The 21,372-nt window shown below is 53.2% G+C and overlaps 1 protein-coding gene and 1 long non-coding RNA gene across 6 annotated transcripts in view; both read right to left on the reverse strand.

Annotated features, from left to right (window-relative positions):
* Nucleotides 1–21,372, reverse strand: part of LOC117190603 (sister chromatid cohesion protein PDS5 homolog A-like) — a 69,923-nt gene that overhangs the window by 29,808 nt on the left and 18,743 nt on the right. The gene's annotated exons all lie outside the window — the stretch shown is intronic.
* On the reverse strand, nt 12,580–13,320 carry LOC117190610. Its single transcript, XR_004473767.1, has 2 exons — nt 13,021–13,320; nt 12,580–12,954 (listed from the first exon to the last, which is right to left on the reverse strand). It is a non-coding gene; the product is annotated as an uncharacterized LOC117190610 (long non-coding RNA).

Below are 21,372 nucleotides of genomic sequence, written 5' to 3' on the forward strand. Positions count from 1 at the left end.
TTGCGCTATGGCGACATTTACTCCTGAGAGAATCTCGGAGGGCAGTGCGTTGGATTGGACTGGCAAATTCCAGCTGGCGTCTCCACGCCCCTCAGCGCCCTGTGTGTCACCGCCTTGCATCTGTCCTTGGAGGTTACCTGGTGGAGGAGTCCTGCGGGTCATTTTCTGTTTAGACCGCAAGTTGTACGCGCTCATCAACTTAGCCCTATTGTGAGGAACCGTGGTTCCCACAGGCCGAATTCGACCAAAGCATAGCCGGATAAAGGCGGTGGGACGGTCGGATAAAGGCTGATGGCTGGCTGGATAAGGCGAAGGTCAGCCCAGATACCCACGGATAGCCGGATGCGGCGAAGAGGCCAAGGGCCCCGAGAGGAGAAGTGTCCCGCTCTCGGAGCAAGAGAAACGCGAGAGGCAGAGGAGACGGCGGGATCGGGCCGGCAGCGATCCGACGCATGACCAAATAGGGGCATGGGATCACGCCACCGGCCAGGCCCCGTTACGAAGGCCGTGGAAACCAGGAGACGGCGATGGAAAACTACCAACGCCAAGCCGGGGCCCTTCAAGGGGCTATAAAAGGAGGCTGCGGCAACGAAGCGGGGCTCTTTTTCCGTGGAGAAGTGATCGCGCGCGCACGTTGAAACCCCGCCGAAACGTGAGAGTAATACCCGGTACGGTTCGAAGAAGTGCAGTGAAGTGAATAGCAACAGGAAGACAGGCCCCGCCTGCCCCCAGAGTGAGTCTAAGTTAAGAGGTGATCCACAGTTGCCGGCGGAAGCTAAGAGGGGAGTGCGAGACGTAGAGTGCGGATTTGCGTGGCGGGCCAAAGCAATAGCGGAGGTCAAACTGCCCCAATCAACAGCCTCAACGCTGCCACACCCGACGAGAGCCGTGGTGGAGATCCATAGATAAGCTGAATTGTAGCATCTAGCCCTAAGTCCTAATATAAGTACGAATAAAGAGAGATTCGATTAAAGAAAAGGAAGGTCTAATCATTTGTCGTTGGGGGCAACAATAAAAATACGTTGCGACGAATCGGCCGACCGCTGAGCGAGCCCAGCAAACTCAAGCGAACCAAGAAGCAGGTCCGTTACAACTGGCGCCCAACGTGGGGCCTACAACGACAAATAGTAGGACAAAGGGAGGAGAAATATAGATGAGAGAATGGGGAAGGGACAATGGATCCACCGGTTGAGAAAGGAGGAGCTTGTCCAATGCGGCCACGCCTTCGGCGTGCGGCTGGAGGGCACAGAGGCCTAAATGAGAAGAACATTTAAGGAGGGGATGAGGGAACACGAAGATGAGTCGGAGTGGGCCGATCTGATTGAGGTATGTGAGTGTCGGGCGGACAGGTCCTCGCCGACACCCCGGGCGGACGACAAACAAGCCGCGTACGAGCACCTGGCACCCCCAACCGGCGCAACCGCGGCGGCGCTGTGGAGGTCCCCAGTCGACATACAGAGAGAATTGATAGCGAGTCTCTCAGTGCCAATACCGGAACGCTCGCACACGGGGACGCCTAGCAGGCCCCGCCACCAAGGAAGGGATCGAAGCCGAGAGACCGAAAGAGGGAGAACCGAACCAGCCACAATACGGCCAGCACACCTGGACTACGCTAGAGTGGCGAAACAGGTGAGAGAGTGGTCGTTCCGGTTCGACGGGACGACGAAGCCTCTCGAGTTCTTGGAGCAGGTCGAGTGGTCCGCCGAGACGTACGGTCTGGATCCGGATCTGATCCCAAGGGCGATGCCGGAGCTGCTAAAAGGGCGGGCGCTGATGTGGTTCGTGGCGAACAATCGACAGTGGAGAACGTGGAAAGAGTTCTCGTCGAGCTTCCAGGCTTACTTTCTGCCGCGGGGATACTTTGAGAAGTTGCTGCAGGAAGTGAGGATGCGGAAACAGAAATGGGGCGAGCCATTCAAAGAGTATATGGTAGAGATGCAGACACTTATGCGACCCCTGAAATGTCCCCAAGAGGAGCAGACGGAGCTGATTCGTGAGAATAGATTGCCCGATCTGAGAGCGTATATGAGGCCGCACCGGTGCAAGGACCTCGACACCATGATGGAACTGGCAGACGAGTTCGAGGCGTTGGAGAGGGACCGCCTAGAGTTCCAACGGGAGAATCCAACCGTGAAAGCCCGGGCAGCGAATCCCTTCCACAAGCCAGCCGAGACGACGGCATGTCGGCGATGCAAGGACGGCCCGCTGGACGGAGCAGCACGGGAGGAGAGGGGAGAGCGTGTCATTATGCCGACACCGACCAACGGCAATATCGAGAACGGATATGTCAAGAATCCGGCCCAGGCGTGCCGAAGGTGTGGGAGCGCGGATCATTGGAGCCGGGAGTGCAACGGCCGACCTCTCACCTACTGCTGGAGATGCGGAAAAGAGGGCATCTCGGCATGGCAATGCTGCAGGAAGACGGGAAACGCCCCGCGACCCACGCCGCGGAGGGCCGTGCCAGGGTCGCAAGAAACGGTCCCTCAAGCCTAGTCGGCAGGCTGACCAGCGAGGAGGAACAGTTATCCGCAGTAGTGGAGGTCGCGGGCATGGAGCTGCAAGCCACGGTGGATACAGGAGCTACCAGCAGTTTCGTGAGCCGCGAGCTGGCGGACCGACTAAAGGGTGAAGGCCGGGAGGCGGCGGCAAGGAAAAGGGTGAGGTTGGCGGATGGCCATAGCCAGGAGGTCACGTGCCAGATTGAAACGAAGGTATGCTTTGGGAACAAGGAGATCCCAATGGTGCTACTCGTATTGCCGGGTGTGATTGATGAGTTAGTGCTGGGATGGGATTTTCTCCGCGCGGTCGGGGCAGTGGTGACCTGTGCAGGGCACAGGGTGGTGATCCCTGCCCAAGATCGGGAACGAGGAGACCAGGAGGAAAGACTGTCCGTGGCGAAGGCCGAAGCTGGAGACACGGCTCCGGAGTCCGACAACGAAATGGACACGACCCTAAGAATGGCCGCCAGAGGGGTGTCAGCGGGCATGAGGCAGAATAAGGGGGCGAGGGAAGAGTCAGTGGAGGAATTCTTAGCCCGAGAGTTAGAGGCATTTTCCAAGATCGAGGGGGTGTGTAATGTGGCGGTGCACACAATCACCATGAGTGACCCGCAACCGATTAAGCAAAGATATTACCCGAAGAACCCCAAAATGCAGGCCGAGATTAACCAGAAAGTGGACGAACTAGTAGAAATGGGATGCATAGAGCCGTCAAAGAGCCCCTACAGTTCGCCTATAGTGATGGTAAAGAAGAAAAATGGCAAATGGAGATTGTGCGTGGACTTTCGTCAAGTTAACGCGAGATCAGTAAAGGACGCGTACCCAATGCCCAGGATAGATTACATCCTCGATCAACTGCGGGAAGCGAAATTCATAAGTAGCCTAGATCTGAAGGATGGATATTGGCAGATCCCCCTGGCCGAGAGCAGCCGGCCGATCACGGCGTTCACGGTGCCCGGAAAGGGGCTATACCAATGGAAGGTGATGCCGTTTGGGTTACACTCCGCGTCGGCCACCTTTCAACGGGCGTTAGACCAAGTGATTGGGCCAGAAATGATGCCGCACGCGTTCGCATACCAGGATGACATAGTGGTCATCGGGCGAACAGAGGAAGAACACCGAAGAAACCTGAAAGAGGTGTTTCGACGGCTGCGCTTGGCGAACCTGCGGCTGAACGCAGACAAGTGCGAGTTCTTTAGGAAAGAGCTGCGGTATCTAGGCCACAAGGTGACCGGCGAGGGGATATGTACAGACCCCGAGAAAGTCGCAGCCATAGCCGAATTGAAACCGCCGACAAATGTCAAGGAGCTGAGACAGTACTTGGGAGTGGCCTCATGGTACCGGAGGTTCGTGCCCGACTTCGCCACCCTCGTGCAGCCCCTGTCCGGGCTCCTCAAGAAGAAGACGGAATGGGTCTGGACACAAGAAAGCCAAGAAGCGTTCGAGGAGTTGAAAAGACGACTAGTGGCGGACCCCGTGCTGGCGTGCCCCGACTTCTCGAAGAAGTTCATTCTGCAGACAGACGCCAGTGATTACGGGCTGGGTGCGATTCTCACGCAGGAGACGGAAAGGGGCGAACGGGTAATATCATATGCTAGCAGGACGCTAAATGGACCCGAAAGGAACTATTCGGCGACCGAGAAAGAATGTCTGGCCATTGTGTGGGCCATCCGCCGGTTGAGGCCATACTTGGAAGGATATCGCTTCAAGGTGGTCACGGACCACATGGCTCTGAAATGGCTAAATAGCATAGAAAGTCCTTCGGGAAGAGTGGCGAGATGGGCATTAGAGCTACAGCAGTACGACTTTGAAGTCGCGTACAAGAAAGGACAGCTCAACGTGGTAGCCGACGCACTCTCCCGACAACCGGTGGAGGAGCGAGGGCGTCGGATAAGAAGTGAGGAGGGAACACAACCAGTAGGCGAGCCGCCCTGCAAGTGGTTAGAGGGCATGGTAGAAAAGATCAGAAAAGAATCCCCGAAGTACCCCGACTATGTGGAGAAGGGGGGAAACTTGTACCGGCACATTCCTCACCGGGCAGGGAGCGAAGAAGTCGCCTCGTGGAAGTTATGTGTGCCGAAATATGCCCGAGAAAGGGTCTTAAAGGAAAGCCACGATAGCCCGGAAGCAGGCCACGCCGGCGGAAGGAGAACCGCGGCACGGGTGGCGGCAAGATATTACTGGCCAGGGATGTACAGGGACGTGAGGGCCTACGTGCGGAAGTGCGAACTATGTCTTCGCTATAAGCCAAGTCAGCTACAAGCGGCAGGAGAAATGTTGACGCAGGTGCCGGAAGAACCATGGGCAACGGTATGCGCGGACTTTGTGGGTCCTCTGCCGTGGTCGAAACATGGGAACTCGATGTTGTTGGTGCTGGTGGATCGATTCTCCAAGTGGACCGAGTTGGTGCCGCTGAGGAAGGCCACAGCAGAGGCACTAATAAAGGCCTGTCGGGAGCGCATAATAGCCCGTTTTGGCACGCCCAAAGTCTTCATTACGGACAATGGGGTGCAGTTTGCAAGCAGGGCATTTACAAGATTCCTGGAGCAGCTAGGAGTTCGTCACCAGTTTACGGCGCCGTGCATGCAGCAAGAGAATCCGACAGAGCGAACGAACAGAACGGTAAAGACCATGATAGCTCAGTTTACCGAGGGTGATCAAAGGTGTTGAGATGAAAAATGGCCGGAGCTGATGCTGGCCATGAATTCGGGAGTGTCGGATACAACGGGATATTCACCGGCGTTCGTGGTGCAAGGAAGGGAACCCCGGCTGCCAAAGGCCCTATATGACGAGGAGACGGTAGGCACGGGACAAGGCACAGAGACGCCGGATGAAAATGCGAAGAAATTAAAGGAGCTGTTTCAGTTGGTTCGACGCAACTTGGAAAGGGCAGCCCAGGATCAGGCCAGGCATTACAACCTGAGAAGAAGACCGTGGAGACCCAAAGTGGGAGAGGTCGTGTGGGCCAAACAGCTCCACCTTTCCAATGCAGCGGGGGATTCGCCGCGAAGCTGGCACAAAGGTACGATGGGCCATACCAGATAGAGGACTTTATATCCCTGTTATCTGCAACCTAAGAAAGGAGGTCGACAGGAAGAAGAGAACGGCACACATACGAGATCTGAAACCCCAACCCGAGGAGCGAGAGACACAGGGGTGAAGGAGAATGGCTGTAATAGGTCGCCCTAAAGGGTCACGCAGGACCAGGAACGGTAGAGTGCCACGCAGGACACTGGGGAAGGGTGCCGCGCAGGACACGCACGATGGACTTGTGCACTTAGATTAAAAAAAAAAAAAAGGCGAACAGGAAGACTGTGGTTGGAGAAATCTGAAAAAAGCGAAAATTAGTAAAAAGAAAGGAAAATAAAACGAGAAGAGGAAAAGCTCAGCAAACCTGAACAGGAAACGCGTCACCCAAAGCTGGGAGGCGAATCCAGGGTCGGGGAGTGTAATCTCAGACAGCGGATGACCAGGAAAAACCCAGGGGCCAGGTTCACGCCTCAACGCGGACTCACGGGGCAACTACGAGCGTCGGGCCGGAACGACGGGTGCCGCTCATGCGTGGACTACCGGGCGAGGAGTCGGATGATCCTCGGGTCCGAGCCACTGTGTGAGGGAGACACCTGTCAAAAGAGTCCGGCCGGTGGCGCATAGGAGTTGCCCTGGGATGTGAGCCCAAGATTCCAGCCCGGGCGGAGGGTCGGAGGACCCATTGTTCACGAGCGGAATCGCGGCAAGCGGCCCGCATTGAGGGCAGAGGGCGAGCTGGAAAGGGAGAAAGGATGGAGTAAAAGTCATCCGGGTCGGGAGAACTCACCCAGGCCAAGGAGGGTCCGAGCAGCACGGGATGAAGAAGACAGGTCGGCGGTGGCATGTAAGAATAAATAGCAATTTTTTTTATAACAATTAAAAGTAAATAATTAGCAATCCATCAATCCATTAAATAGCAATTAAAATAAACAAGAATAAAGGGCTAAATAAAAGTTGTGAATAAGCAAAAATAAAATGGGGGAATAAAAAGTAAAATAATCATGAACGGGAAGGGGTGGGTCCATCAAAGATGGAAAAGTTTTATCCATGAGCCAACAGAGAAACGCGGCGAGAACACAACAGTATCCAAAAAAAAAAAAAGGGATAAGGCGAAATCGGATAGAGAGCGGAGAGCGCGACGGCACTCACACAACCAGGGGAAAGATGCCGTTAGAGAGCGCGGCCGGCAGAGAGACGAGGCTGAGGGCCATGAGTACAAACGCAACAACCGTTAGAACCAGGCGGGAGAGACCGAGACACGGAGCACCGGCACCGGTAGAGGGAACGATTGGCAATGCAACGCGTGTATATAGGCGGGTGGAAAACGGAACAGCGAACACTTGAAGGTAGTTATCACCAGAAAGAACGCAAGAAAAGCAGCAAGAAAAAAAAATGGAGATGAAACGCGGGCTCAACCACGAGGATGGCAGGAAGAAGATGGATGATATGAGGGCCTTCCTGGAGGAGCAACAGGCGATCGTGGGAGAAGGGGGCTATCGCGCCGGTACTTCTCGTCAGCGACGGGCGTCTCTGCTCTCGCGTAGCGACGAGGAGGATTGGTGCGATGGCTCCGAGTTCCTTCAACTGCTGGCCTCGCCGTTGGTGTCACCGGCGCCATCGGGGCACGACTCGGTGTCGCCGACGGTGTCATCGGATGAGGAGGAGGAGGACGACGACGAGGTCATATGCACCGACGGCCCGCGCGCGCCAACCGCTCAGGAGAAGGCCAGATGGAGACGGCAGCAAAGGGCGGAGCCGGAGACGAGAAATGGAAGGCCGCTGACCCTGCGCGACAAAATTGAGGCGGTGAGGCGGAGGTTTCAGGAGGCGACGCCGGAGGAGAAGCGCCGGATGCACCAAGTGCTGGAGAGGGCGCGGGCGATCAGGCGGCGGAGGGACGAGCGGATGGAGGCGCGGCGGCGACAGGCGGAAAGAGCCGCCAGTACGGAGGAGCACGGCCAAGAGAGCGACGAGGCGCCGCCACCCCCACCATTCCGGGTGGTGCTGCCGCCGATGCAGCCCCGGACCGACGAGGCGGAGACCGAGGGAACGCCGCCCCAGGCCCCGGGCAAGCAGGCTACGAACCCAGAGGCCGAGTGGCAGCGGCGGCTGCAGCAGGCCGAGGAGGAGGAAGGCGAGCTGTGGCAACCTACGCCACCGGCCGAGGATGACGAGGGCTCCGAGAGGCGGCAGCCGCAGGCCGAGGAGGAGCAGCACCAGCAGCACCAGCACCAGCAGCAGCAGCAGCAGCACCAGCAGCACCAGCAGCACCGGCAGCAGCAGCACCAGCAGCAGCAGCACCAGCAGCAGCAGCAACAGCAGCACCAGCAGCAGCAACAGCAGCACCAGCAGCAGCAGCACCAGCAGCACCAGCAGCCGCATCACCAGCAGCAGGGGCAGGAGCAGTGGCAGCAGCAACCACAGTGGAGGGGACCGGAGGCGGCCGTAATGGGTCCGTATGTATCGCAGGAGGTGCGGACCGCCGTGCGCCAGGGGATGGTGTGGCACCACCAGACCCTGCACATCACGTGGGACTCGGGGCCCGCCCCGAGCGAAGCCCAGCCAGAGACCGGCGCCCGGGTGTGGGAGGAGAGTCCACGCGGCAGCAACAACAGGGACCCGCGGAGGAGGGACCCCGGACCCGCCCCCACGACCTCAGCGGCAGCAATGGCGACGGCGGAGGCAGCGATGCGGACTGCAGAAGCGGCGAAGGTGTCAGCAGAGACGCAGGCCGCGGAAATGGCGACGGCGGCCCAGACGGCGACGGCGGTCCCGACGGCGACGGCCGAAGCAGCGGCAGCCGCGGCGACGGCGGAGGCGGCGATGCGAACGGCAGTGGAGGCGACGACGGCAGCAGGGACGCATACCGCGGAAACGGCGACGGCGGTCCAGACAGCGACGGCCGAGGCAGCGGCAGAGGCGGCGACGGCGGCAGCAGGGACGCAGACCGCGGAAACGGCGACGGCGGCCCAGACGGCGACGGCCGAGGCAGCGGCAGAAGCCGAGACGCGGGCCGCGGAAACGGCGACGGCGGCGACAGCACCGACGGAGGTGGAACTCGAGGCGTGGGAGCGCGGACCGTGGGTGTGGCCCGCACCGGAGAGGTCGACGGCGGCCGAGCGCCCGGCTCTGAAGCGGCAGGCCTCCTGCCCGGAGCCCTGTGCAGGACCGAAGCGACCGGCCCTGCAACGGCAGAGCTCGGCACCAGCAGCCACGGTCCACTGGACGGCGATCCCGCGGGAGGAGTGGCCGGCGGCGGGGGGCCGCGCGCAGACCCAGATTCGCCTCGTGGGTAGGAGGGTGAAGAAGCTGGTGAGCGAGCGGGGTACCCGGTACCGCATTGCGATGTCGGCCACACGCACGGAGGTGTTCCGCGAGCAAAAGTAAGGAAAAACGAGGGGGAACGTTGTGAGTTGCTGCGGACACCGCAACTCTACAGTTATACCCGATACTAAGTCAGTATGGCTCTCCTCCGGCAGACGCCGCTAATATTGAACCACCCGACAAAGAGTGCGTGCGAGAGAGACAGAAAATCAGTCTGAGCGTGACGTCGGGCGCTGCGTACCCACTGAAAATTGATTTCTTGCTTTTGGCTACAAAAATGATCCGATCTGATCCAGATTCAGCAATCTGATAGATATGGTCATTATCTATGATTCTGCGTTTTTAGTTTTCTCGAATGTGCAATATTGTGGATGCAACAGATTTTCGTCTTTTGTGGGGGCGGAAGGGGGTGGGGCGAAATTCTGAGATATACGTTTTATAGTGAGATCTAACAGAAGTGCGGATACCAAATTTGGTTACTCTAGCCTTTATAGTCTCTGAGATTTGTGGATGCCCCAGATTTTCGTCCTTTGCGGGGGCGGAAGGGGGTGTGGCGAAATTTGGACACGAAACGGTCAAGGTCCGATATCACAGGAGTGTGGATACCAAATTTGGTTGCTCTGGCTCTTATAGGTTCTGAGATCCTTGAACTCATATTTTGCAATTGACAAAACCGACCATGAAACCTGTGTGTTAGAGAGAGACAGAGCGAGAAAGAATGAAATTGTTTTCTTGATTCTGGCTATAATCATTATACGATCTGGTTCAGATTTTGCACTGTAGAAGATATGGTCATCCTCGCCGATTCTGCGTTTTTGGTTTTATCGTATCTTTAAAAATGTGGATGCCACAGATTTTCGTCCTTTGTGGGGGCGGAAGTGGGCGGGGCGAAGTTTTGAAATATTTTTGTAGCAGTGACATATCACAGAAGTCTGGATCCAAAACATCGTTGCTCTAGCTCATATAGTCTTTGAGCACTAGGCGCTGAAGGGGACGGACGGACGGACGGACGGACGGACGGACAGACGGACAGAGAGACAGGGCTCAATCGACTCGGCTATTGATGCTGATCAAGAATATATATACTTTATTGGGTCTGAAACGATTCCTTCTGGACGTTACACACATCCACTTTTACCACAAATCTAATATACCCCAATACTCATTTTGAGTATCGGGTATAAAAAGGGGAAAGGAAAAAAAAAGAGCAAAAGGAAAAAAAAAGAAAGAAAAAATCAAAGGCGAAACACGCGGGAAGAAAATGAATAAAGAGAGAAGAAAAAGAGAAAAGTGGAATACTTACGGGGGAGAGATATCGAGTGGATCGCCTAAACGCCCCTACACCTTATCGATAGGTGGGGATTCGGCCCCAGCCAGAAAATTGCAAGGGCTGGCAGCGCCGCCCGAGCTAAGGCGCCAGAGGGCGCCAGGGCGCCCGTGATCCCAGATGCCGTAAGGAGCGCGCGTAAAATGGGGCCGTTTGAATGAGGAAAGCACACTCCGTCGCAAGGTCGCGGAAAACGGGAGTATTCCGCTGCGGGAAGAAAGAGGGGGGTGTGAGGAACCGTGGTTCCCACAGGCCGAATTCGACCAAAGCATAGCCGGATAAAGGCGGTGGGACGGTCGGATAAAGGCTGATGGCTGGCTGGATAAGGCGAAGGTCAGCCCAGATACCCACGGATAGCCGGATGCGGCGAAGAGGCCAAGGGCCCCGAGAGGAGAAGTGTCCCGCTCTCGGAGCAAGAGAAACGCGAGAGGCAGAGGAGACGGCGGGATCGGGCCGGCAGCGATCCGACGCATGACCAAATAGGGGCATGGGATCACGCCACCGGCCAGGCCCCGTTACGAAGGCCGTGGAAACCAGGAGACGGCGATGGAAAACTACCAACGCCGAGCCGGGGCCCGTCAAGGGGCTATAAAAGGAGGCTGCGGCAACGAAGCGGGGCTCTTTTTCCGTGGAGAAGTGATCGCGCGCGCACGTTGAAACCCCGCCGAAACGTGAGAGTAATACCCGGTACGGTTCGAAGAAGTGCAGTGAAGTGAATAGCAACAGGAAGACAGGCCCCGCCTGCCCCCAGAGTGAGTCTAAGTTAAGAGGTGATCCACAGTTGCCGGCGGAAGCTAAGAGGGGAGTGCGAGACGTAGAGTGCGGATTTGCGTGGCGGGCCAAAGCAATAGCGGAGGTCAAACTGCCCCAATCAACAGCCTCAACGCTGCCACACCCGACGAGAGCCCACGCGTGGTGGAGATCCATAGATAAGCTGAATTGTAGCATCTAGCCCTAAGTCCTAATATAAGTACGAATAAAGAGAGATTCGATTAAAGAAAAGGAAGGTCTAAGCATTTGTCGTTGGGGGCAACAATAAAAATACGTTGCGACGAATCGGCCGACCGCTGAGCGAGACCAGCAAACTCAAGCGAACCAAGAAGCAGGTCCGTTACACTATATTTCCCTACCTCTAACTATCCTATTTATCTTTTTATTCACTACACTCTATTACACTCATACACTCTATCTATTCTTCTTTCAGAACAATCGCCTAAACACTACCTATAACGCTAACTCACTGATCTTCAGCACAAAAACACTTAATACGGAAAACAATAATAAGGGGGAAAGGAACCACAACTACTACTAGGGCCAACTCCGCACATTCCTGTCCAACGTCTAGAACTTTGCGAGCGCTGTTGACTAATCTTATCTTCCTTGGAAGATTAAGAGTCAAGGGCGCTCACTTCCCTACAGTCGCTGTTTCCGCCTACTTCCCTACTGAATGCCCGTTGCGGGATGTTGTAGCTGCTCCGAGTGCAACGCGTGGCCGACTTCTGTCCCCACGGGCCACTCAGAACAAAAATCTCATTGAGAATCTACCCTCCCGACTGCATCCAGCGGTAAGCAGGGGAAGCGAAAAACAGAAATCTTTCTGTCCATATCCCAACTTCGGGTATTTCTTTTTTCTTCTTCAGGTTCTCATTTTGCACACCAGGCACCGGGCCGGTTGCTAACTGGCTTGTGGATTCTCCTCTGCCAGTGCCAAACCAAATCCCCTCTTGAGATTTCCTGCTTCCCGTTGTCAGATAAGTGCCGAATCATTAAACAACAAAAAAAAACTTTTTACTTTGTGGATTTTCTTTGCATCCTCAGATCCCTCAGCGCCGTGCTTCTGTGAGCCAACTCGTCGGGTCCCTCACAGGCCACCGGAACACCGATGGACCCCAGATTGCAAAATACCACTCGAGATCTATCTTCTCTGCTGGATATTTATACTTTCTTCGACGTCTGTGTGATCCGCATCCGTACTCTCCCTCTTTGATGGTAGAGCCAGGACTGCGAGTCCACTTCCCTGTCTCAGATTGGGCGCCATTATTGTTACGAACCTTTGTTTTCTTCGGGGCAAGGCCGGCTAGACAGTCATCCCAGGGCTGGGTACTTCCCAAGCCCTCAGGTCGCACAATATACCAACTAATTGGACATCTCGAACAAATTGAAACAACAAAAGTAACCGACAAAAAAAAAACTGCAAACGGACTCTACTCGACAAACAACATTACAGTAACTTTCTTCAACACAGACGTGGACCAGGTCGAGGTGTCGATGTTTTTAACCCTGACGTACCCTCCCTACCTGAGATCTGAATAACAACGTTTTGGATCTCCCTGCCATGTGCAGCAGCCTTACACTCTCGTTGCTGTGGCTCCTCTTCCCCCCATATGAAACGCTTAGCAATTCATTTTCTTCGTTATAATTTTCACTTCAATTTCCTAATTTTACACGGTATCATCGCTACACTAAGACTGCCTATTCATACCCCTCTCATCTTATCACTACGGGCGGTTAATAAATAAATAGATAAATATAAATAATTAACATAATAAATATAAATAAGTTACATATAGATATAATATGGACGGACTTAAATTAGGTTATTAACATATACATATAAATGGAGACGTCTAACAAAAATAAATAATGGGAGTAAATAAGTTAATTGATGATTTTTTTTCTCTCCCTAAATGGGCGAGGGACCCGCACTACGTGGCCAGGATAGTTTCTTCGAGACCAGCAAAACCAAGCCAGGATGGCGGAGCTGTGGCCTATTCCCTATGGATTTGCCAACAAAAAGAATAAATTTGGGGTTTCTTTACTCCCCCTTTGAAGCGGACTCACTCTGGTGCTTTTTGGGTCTACTTTCCGTCCCGCTGGTCAGCTCCTGGTGTTTCACTGATCTTGATCCCCTGGAATCACAGATTTATTTATCTTTTATCGGGTGATGGCCACTACTCCATCCTCATCCCAACACTTTTTCTTTCAAAACTAAAAAAATCACTAGATCACTATGTCCGGCGCGCATGCTCCTCCGTTTCGGGAATTTCTTTCTCTGAACCCCCTCTTGGCTTAGCTGCTCTGTTTAATGCTCCCGGGCCGCTGATCCCCATCGCTCTCTCTTCTATCGCCCTTGAACTAGGTTCAAGGCATGGCCTGATTCGGGCTGCTGGCGGCTCTCTTTTCTTTGGGGTATGGGTGAGTTGGCTTCGGGACTCCGTTATGGGATGAGATCGGAAATCCTCTCTCATAACGGCTCCGGAGAGCGCGCGGAACTCTCACTCTCCAGGACCAGGTGGCGCCACTCTTGCTAACCCTTTCCCCTTAAATTTTGGCCTTGGCACTATGTTCGAACTTCTTTCCTCCTCACCGCTTCTATGGGATATCACCTATCGATATCTTCGCATGCAACACCTAGCGAAAATTCGAGCGACCATAGCCGCGGAGAATTATTCGCAAACATCGAAGAGTTACACGTTTCACTAAAACTGCTGGCCTTCCCGGACATTACGGTGCCTAGGATCTTGCAGCGCCCAACGTAGGCTTACACCCACTGATCGGATATTCTCTCAGCTGCTCCCCGTTCCGGACTCGGATCGCGTAAAAGTAGCGGGCGATCTCGTCATCGAGGCCCGTCTTCAAGACTCGCACCATTTCGGGCTCATCCAAAGGTGTGGTGAGTCTAGCCGCCAGCCTGCGCATCGCTCTAAAGTACTCTTCCACAGATTCGCCAGATTGTTGTCGTCGCTCATGCAAGGTGCGTAGCCGCTCGAACTCGCCACACACTGCTCGGAACCGGGACACCAAATCCTCGTCCTTCAAATCCTCCCATACTTCCGGACGCCGTTCTCGGACAAATTGCCAATACCACTCCGCCGCTTGTCCTTTGACGAGATGGTGAAAGTTGTCAAGGACCTCGTCCCACGACCGTCGGTTCTGCCTACGGAGGAACTCGACCCTGAACACGAAGCCCTGCACCGTCATCTTATTTGGGTCTCCATCTCCGTCGAGGTGGATTTCCCATATTGACATATTGACATATCGACACGTCCCCATCTCGCTCCTCTCCAATCATCTCTCCTTTCAAATGGTGGCAGATCTGTTGGACCTCCGCCGTCTCCTGATGTCTCCCGTCTCTGCCTTCCAGCACCTGGATCCAGGTCCGCATCGCCTATTCCTCGGCGCCAGTTCTGGCTCAACCTCGCCGGCTTCCTTGGAGGCGACTGGGAATTCCATGCGTCATCGTCCTTGGACCTTTTTGGAATGGTCCCTGTGTTCGGCTTCTGCCTGAGGTGAGCTAGAGGCTGCTGATCGCCATTATTATCCTTGATTTGAGCTTTCCAATCTCAGGTCTTGGATCAATTCCACGTTCTGGCGCAGAGGCGCCATCACCTCTGTTATGGCCCCCATCAGCTCCATAAAGCCGCGACGGATCTCCTCCTGCAGCGTCTTACTCAGGGTATCTGCCATGCTTCCTCTCCACGTCTCTTGTGCTTGCGCTATGGCGACATTTACTCCTGAGAGAATCTCGGAGGGCAGTGCGTTGGATTGGCCTGGCAAATTCCAGCTGTCGTCTCCACGCCCCTCAGCGCCCTGTGTGTCACCGCCTTGCATCTGTCCTTGGAGGTTACCTGGTGGAGGAGACCTGCGGGTCATTTTCTGTTTAGACCGCAAGTTGTACGCGCTCATCAACTTAGCCCTATATTTCCCTACCTCTAACTACCCTATTTATCTTTTTATTCACTACACTCTATTACACTCATACACTCTATCTATTCTTCTTTCAGAACAATCGCCTAAACACTACCTATAACGCTAACTCACTGATCTTCAGCACAAAAACACTTAATACGGCAAAACAATAATAAGGGGGAAAGGAACCACAACTACTACTAGGGCCAACTCCGCACATTCCTGTCCAACGTCTAGAACTTTGCGAGCGCTGTTGACTAATCTTATCTTCCTTGGAAGATTAAGAGTCAAGGGCGCTCACTTCCCTACAGTCGCTGTTTCCGCCTACTTCCCTACTGAATGCCCGTTGCGGGATGTTGTAGCTGCTCCGAGTGCAACGCGTGGCCGACTTCTGTCCCCACGGGCCACTCAGAACAAAAATCTCATTGAGAATCTACCCTCCCGACTGCATCCAGCGGTAAGCAGGGGAAGCGAAAAACAGAAATCTTTCTGTCCATATCCTAACTTCGGGTATTTCTTTTTTCTTCTTCAGGTTCTCATTTTGCACACCAGGCACCGGGCCGGTTGCTAACTGGCTTGTGGATTCTCCTCTGCCAGTGCCAAACCAAATCCCCTCTTGAGATTTCCTGCTTCCCGTTGTCAGATAAGTGCCGAATCATTAAACAACAAAAAAAAACTTTTTACTTTGTGGATTTTCTTTGCATCCTCAGATCCCTCAGCGCCGTGCTTCTGTGAGCCAACTCGTCGGGTCCCTCACAGGCCACCGGAACACCGATGGACCCCAGATTGCAAAATACCACTCGAGATCTATCTTCTCTGCTGGATATTTATACTTTCTTCGACGTCTGTGTGATCCGCATCCGTACTCTCCCTCTTTGATGGTAGAGCCAGGACTGCGAGTCCACTTCCCTGTCTCAGATTGGGCGCCATTATTGTTACGAACCTTTGTTTTCTTCGGGGCAAGGCCGGCTAGCCAGTCATCCCAGGGCTGGGTACTTCCCAAGCCCTCAGGTCGCACAATATACCAACTAATTGGACATCTCGAACAAATTGAAACAACAAAAGTAACCGACAAAAAAAAAACTGCAAACGGACTCTACTCGACAAACAACATTACAGTAACTTCCTTCAACACAGACGTGGACCAGGTCGAGGTGTCGATGTTTTTACCCCTGACGTACCCTCCCTTACCAGAGATCTGAATAACAACGTTTTGGATCTCCCTGCCATGTGCAGCAGCCTTACCCTCTCGTTGCTGTGGCTCCTCTTCCCCCATATGAAACGCATAGCAATTCATTTTCTTCGTTATAATTTTCACTTCAATTTCCTAATTTTACACGGTATCATCGCTACACTAAGCCTGCCTATTCATACCCCCTCATCTTATCACTACGGGCGGTTAATAAATAAATAGAAATAATTAACATAATAAATATAAATAAGTTACATATAGATATAATATGGACGGACTTAAATTAGGGGATTAACATATACATATAAATGGAGACGTCTAACAAAAATAAATAATGGGAGTAAATAAGTTAATTGATGATTTTTTTCTCTCCCTAAATGGGCGAGGGACCCGCACTACGTGGCCAGGATAGTTTCTTCGAGACCAGCAAAACCAAGCCAGAATGGCGGAGCTGTGGCCTATTCCCTATGGATTTGCCAACAAAAAGAATAAATTTGGGGTTTCTTTACTCCCCTTTGAAGCGGACTCACTCTGGTGCTTTTTGGGTCTACTTTCCGTCCCGCTGGTCAGCTCTAAAGTTCCTGGTGTTTCACTGATCTTGATCCCCTGGAATCACAGATTTATTTATCTTTTATCGGGTGATGGCCACTACTCCATCCTCATCCCACTCACTTTTTCTTTCAAAACTAAAAAAATCACTTTCTCTGAACCCCCTCTTGGCTTAGCTGCTCTGTTTAATGCTCCCGGGCCGCTGATCCCCATCGCTCTCTCTTCTATCGCCCTTGAACTAGGTTCAAGGGCATGGCCTGATTCGGGCTGCTGGCGGCTCTCTTTTCTTTGGGGTATGGGTGAGTTGGCTTCGGGACTCCGTTATGGGATGAGATCGGAAATCCTCTCTCATAACGGCTCCGGAGAGCGCGCGGAACTCTCACTCTCCAGGACCAGGTGGCGCCACTCTTGCTAACCCTTTCCCCTTAAATTTTGGCCTTGGCACTATGTTCGAACTTCTTTCCTCCTCACCGCTTCTATGGGATATCACCTATCGATATCTTCGCATGCAACACCTAGCGAAAATTCGAGCGACCATAGCCGCGGAGAATTATTCGCAAACATCGAAGAGTTACACGTTTCACTAAAACTGCTGGCCTTCCCGGACATTACGGTGCCTAGGATCTTGCAGCGCCCAACGTAGGCTTACACCCACTGATCGGATATTCTCTCAGCTGCTCCCCGTTCCGGACTCGGATCGCGTAAAAGTAGCGGGCGATCTCGTCATCGAGGCCCGTCTTCAAGACTCGCACCATTTCGGGCTCATCCAAAGGTGTGGTGAGTCTAGCCGCCAGCCTGCGCATCGCTCTAAAGTACTCTTCCACAGATTCGCCAGATTGTTGTCGTCGCTCATGCAAGGTGCGTAGCCGCTCGAACTCGCCACACACTGCTCGGAACCGGGACACCAAATCCTCGTCCTTCAAATCCTCCCATACTTCCGGACGCCGTTCTCGGACAAATTGCCAATACCACTCCGCCGCTTGTCCTTTGACGAGATGGTGAAAGTTGTCAAGGACCTCGTCCCACGACCGTCGGTTCTGCCTACGGAGGAACTCGACCCTGAACACGAAGCCCTGCACCGTCATCTTATTTGGGTCTCCATCTCCGTCGAGGTGGATTTCCCATATTGACATATTGACATATCGACACGTCCCCATCTCGCTCCTCTCCAATCATCTCTCCTTTCAAATGGTGGCAGATCTGTTGGACCTCCGCCGTCTCCTGATGTCTCCCGTCTCTGCCTTCCAGCACCTGGATCCAGGTCCGCATCGCCTATTCCTCGGCGCCAGTTCTGGCTCAACCTCGCCGGCTTCCTTGGAGGCGACTGGGAATTCCATGCGTCATCGTCCTTGGACCTTTTTGGAATGGTCCCTGTGTTCGGCTTCTGCCTGAGGTGAGCTAGAGGCTGCTGATCGCCATTATTATCCTTGATTTGAGCTTTCCAATCTCAGGTCTTGGATCAATTCCACGTTCTGGCGCAGAGGCGCCATCACCTCTGTTATGGCCCCCATCAGCTCCATAAAGCCGCGACGGATCTCCTCCTGCAGCGTCTTACTCAGGGTATCTGCCATGCTTCCTCTCCACGTCTCTTGTGCTTGCGCTATGGCGACATTTACTCCTGAGAGAATCTCGGAGGGCAGTGCGTTGGATTGGCCTGGCAAATTCCAGCTGTCGTCTCCACGCCCCTCAGCGCCCTGTGTGTCACCGCCTTGCATCTGTCCTTGGAGGTTACCTGGTGGAGGAGACCTGCGGGTCATTTTCTGTTTAGACCGCAAGTTGTACGCGCTCATCAACTTAGCCCTATATTTCCCTACCTCTAACTACCCTATTTATCTTTTTATTCACTACACTCTATTACACTCATACACTCTATCTATTCTTCTTTCAGAACAATCGCCTAAACACTACCTATAACGCTAACTCACTGATCTTCAGCACAAAAACACTTAATACGGCAAAACAATAATAAGGGGGAAAGGAACCACAACTACTACTAGGGCCAACTCCGCACATTCCTGTCCAACGTCTAGAACTTTGCGAGCGCTGTTGACTAATCTTATCTTCCTTGGAAGATTAAGAGTCAAGGGCGCTCACTTCCCTACAGTCGCTGTTTCCGCCTACTTCCCTACTGAATGCCCGTTGCGGGATGTTGTAGCTGCTCCGAGTGCAACGCGTGGCCGACTTCTGTCCCCACGGGCCACTCAGAACAAAAATCTCATTGAGAATCTACCCTCCCGACTGCATCCAGCGGTAAGCAGGGGAAGCGAAAAACAGAAATCTTTCTGTCCATATCCTAACTTCGGGTATTTCTTTTTTCTTCTTCAGGTTCTCATTTTGCACACCAGGCACCGGGCCGGTTGCTAACTGGCTTGTGGATTCTCCTCTGCCAGTGCCAAACCAAATCCCCTCTTGAGATTTCCTGCTTCCCGTTGTCAGATAAGTGCCGAATCATTAAACAACAAAAAAAAACTTTTTACTTTGTGGATTTTCTTTGCATCCTCAGATCCCTCAGCGCCGTGCTTCTGTGAGCCAACTCGTCGGGTCCCTCACAGGCCACCGGAACACCGATGGACCCCAGATTGCAAAATACCACTCGAGATCTATCTTCTCTGCTGGATATTTATACTTTCTTCGACGTCTGTGTGATCCGCATCCGTACTCTCCCTCTTTGATGGTAGAGCCAGGACTGCGAGTCCACTTCCCTGTCTCAGATTGGGCGCCATTATTGTTACGAACCTTTGTTTTCTTCGGGGCAAGGCCGGCTAGCCAGTCATCCCAGGGCTGGGTACTTCCCAAGCCCTCAGGTCGCACAATATACCAACTAATTGGACATCTCGAACAAATTGAAACAACAAAAGTAACCGACAAAAAAAAAACTGCAAACGGACTCTACTCGACAAACAACATTACAGTAACTTCCTTCAACACAGACGTGGACCAGGTCGAGGTGTCGATGTTTTTACCCCTGACGTACCCTCCCTTACCAGAGATCTGAATAACAACGTTTTGGATCTCCCTGCCATGTGCAGCAGCCTTACCCTCTCGTTGCTGTGGCTCCTCTTCCCCCATATGAAACGCATAGCAATTCATTTTCTTCGTTATAATTTTCACTTCAATTTCCTAATTTTACACGGTATCATCGCTACACTAAGCCTGCCTATTCATACCCCCTCATCTTATCACTACGGGCGGTTAATAAATAAATAGAAATAATTAACATAATAAATATAAATAAGTTACATATAGATATAATATGGACGGACTTAAATTAGGGGATTAACATATACATATAAATGGAGACGTCTAACAAAAATAAATAATGGGAGTAAATAAGTTAATTGATGATTTTTTTCTCTCCCTAAATGGGCGAGGGACCCGCACTACGTGGCCAGGATAGTTTCTTCGAGACCAGCAAAACCAAGCCAGAATGGCGGAGCTGTGGCCTATTCCCTATGGATTTGCCAACAAAAAGAATAAATTTGGGGTTTCTTTACTCCCCTTTGAAGCGGACTCACTCTGGTGCTTTTTGGGTCTACTTTCCGTCCCGCTGGTCAGCTCTAAAGTTCCTGGTGTTTCACTGATCTTGATCCCCTGGAATCACAGATTTATTTATCTTTTATCGGGTGATGGCCACTACTCCATCCTCATCCCACTCACTTTTTCTTTCAAAACTAAAAAAATCACTTTCTCTGAACCCCCTCTTGGCTTAGCTGCTCTGTTTAATGCTCCCGGGCCGCTGATCCCATCGCTCTCTCTTCTATCGCCCTTGAACTAGGTTCAAGGGCATGGCCTGATTCGGGCTGCTGGCGGCTCTCTTTTCTTTGGGGTATGGGTGAGTTGGCTTCGGGACTCCGTTATGGGATGAGATCGGAAATCCTCTCTCATAACGGCTCCGGAGAGCGCGCGGAACTCTCACTCTCCAGGACCAGGTGGCGCCACTCTTGCTAACCCTTTCCCCTTAAATTTTGGCCTTGGCACTATGTTCGAACTTCTTTCCTCCTCACCGCTTCTATGGGATATCACCTATCGATATCTTCGCATGCAACACCTAGCGAAAATTCGAGCGACCATAGCCGCGGAGAATTATTCGCAAACATCGAAGAGTTACACGTTTCACTAAAACTGCTGGCCTTCCCGGACATTACGGTGCCTAGGATCTTGCAGCGCCCAACGTAGGCTTACACCCACTGATCGGATATTCTCTCAGCTGCTCCCCGTTCCGGACTCGGATCGCGTAAAAGTAGCGGGCGATCTCGTCATCGAGGCCCGTCTTCAAGACTCGCACCATTTCGGGCTCATCCAAAGGTGTGGTGAGTCTAGCCGCCAGCCTGCGCATCGCTCTAAAGTACTCTTCCACAGATTCGCCAGATTGTTGTCGTCGCTCATGCAAGGTGCGTAGCCGCTCGAACTCGCCACACACTGCTCGGAACCGGGACACCAAATCCTCGTCTTTCAAATCCTCCCATACTTCCGGACGCCGTTCTCGGACAAATTGCCAATACCACTCCGCCGCTTGTCCTTTGACGAGATGGTGAAAGTTGTCAAGGACCTCGTCCCACGACCGTCGGTTCTGCCTACGGAGGAACTCGACCCTGAACACGAAGCCCTGCACCGTCATCTTATTTGGGTCTCCATCTCCGTCGAGGTGGATTTCCCATATGTCGACACGTCCCCATCTCGCTCCTCTCCAATCATCTCTCCTTTCAAATGGTGGCAGATCTGTTGGACCTCCGCCGTCTCCTGATGTCTCCCGTCTCTGCCTT

Source organism: Drosophila miranda, assembly GCF_003369915.1.
Source record: "Drosophila miranda strain MSH22 chromosome Y unlocalized genomic scaffold, D.miranda_PacBio2.1 Contig_Y1_pilon, whole genome shotgun sequence".
Classification (NCBI taxonomy): Eukaryota; Metazoa; Arthropoda; class Insecta; order Diptera; family Drosophilidae; genus Drosophila; species Drosophila miranda.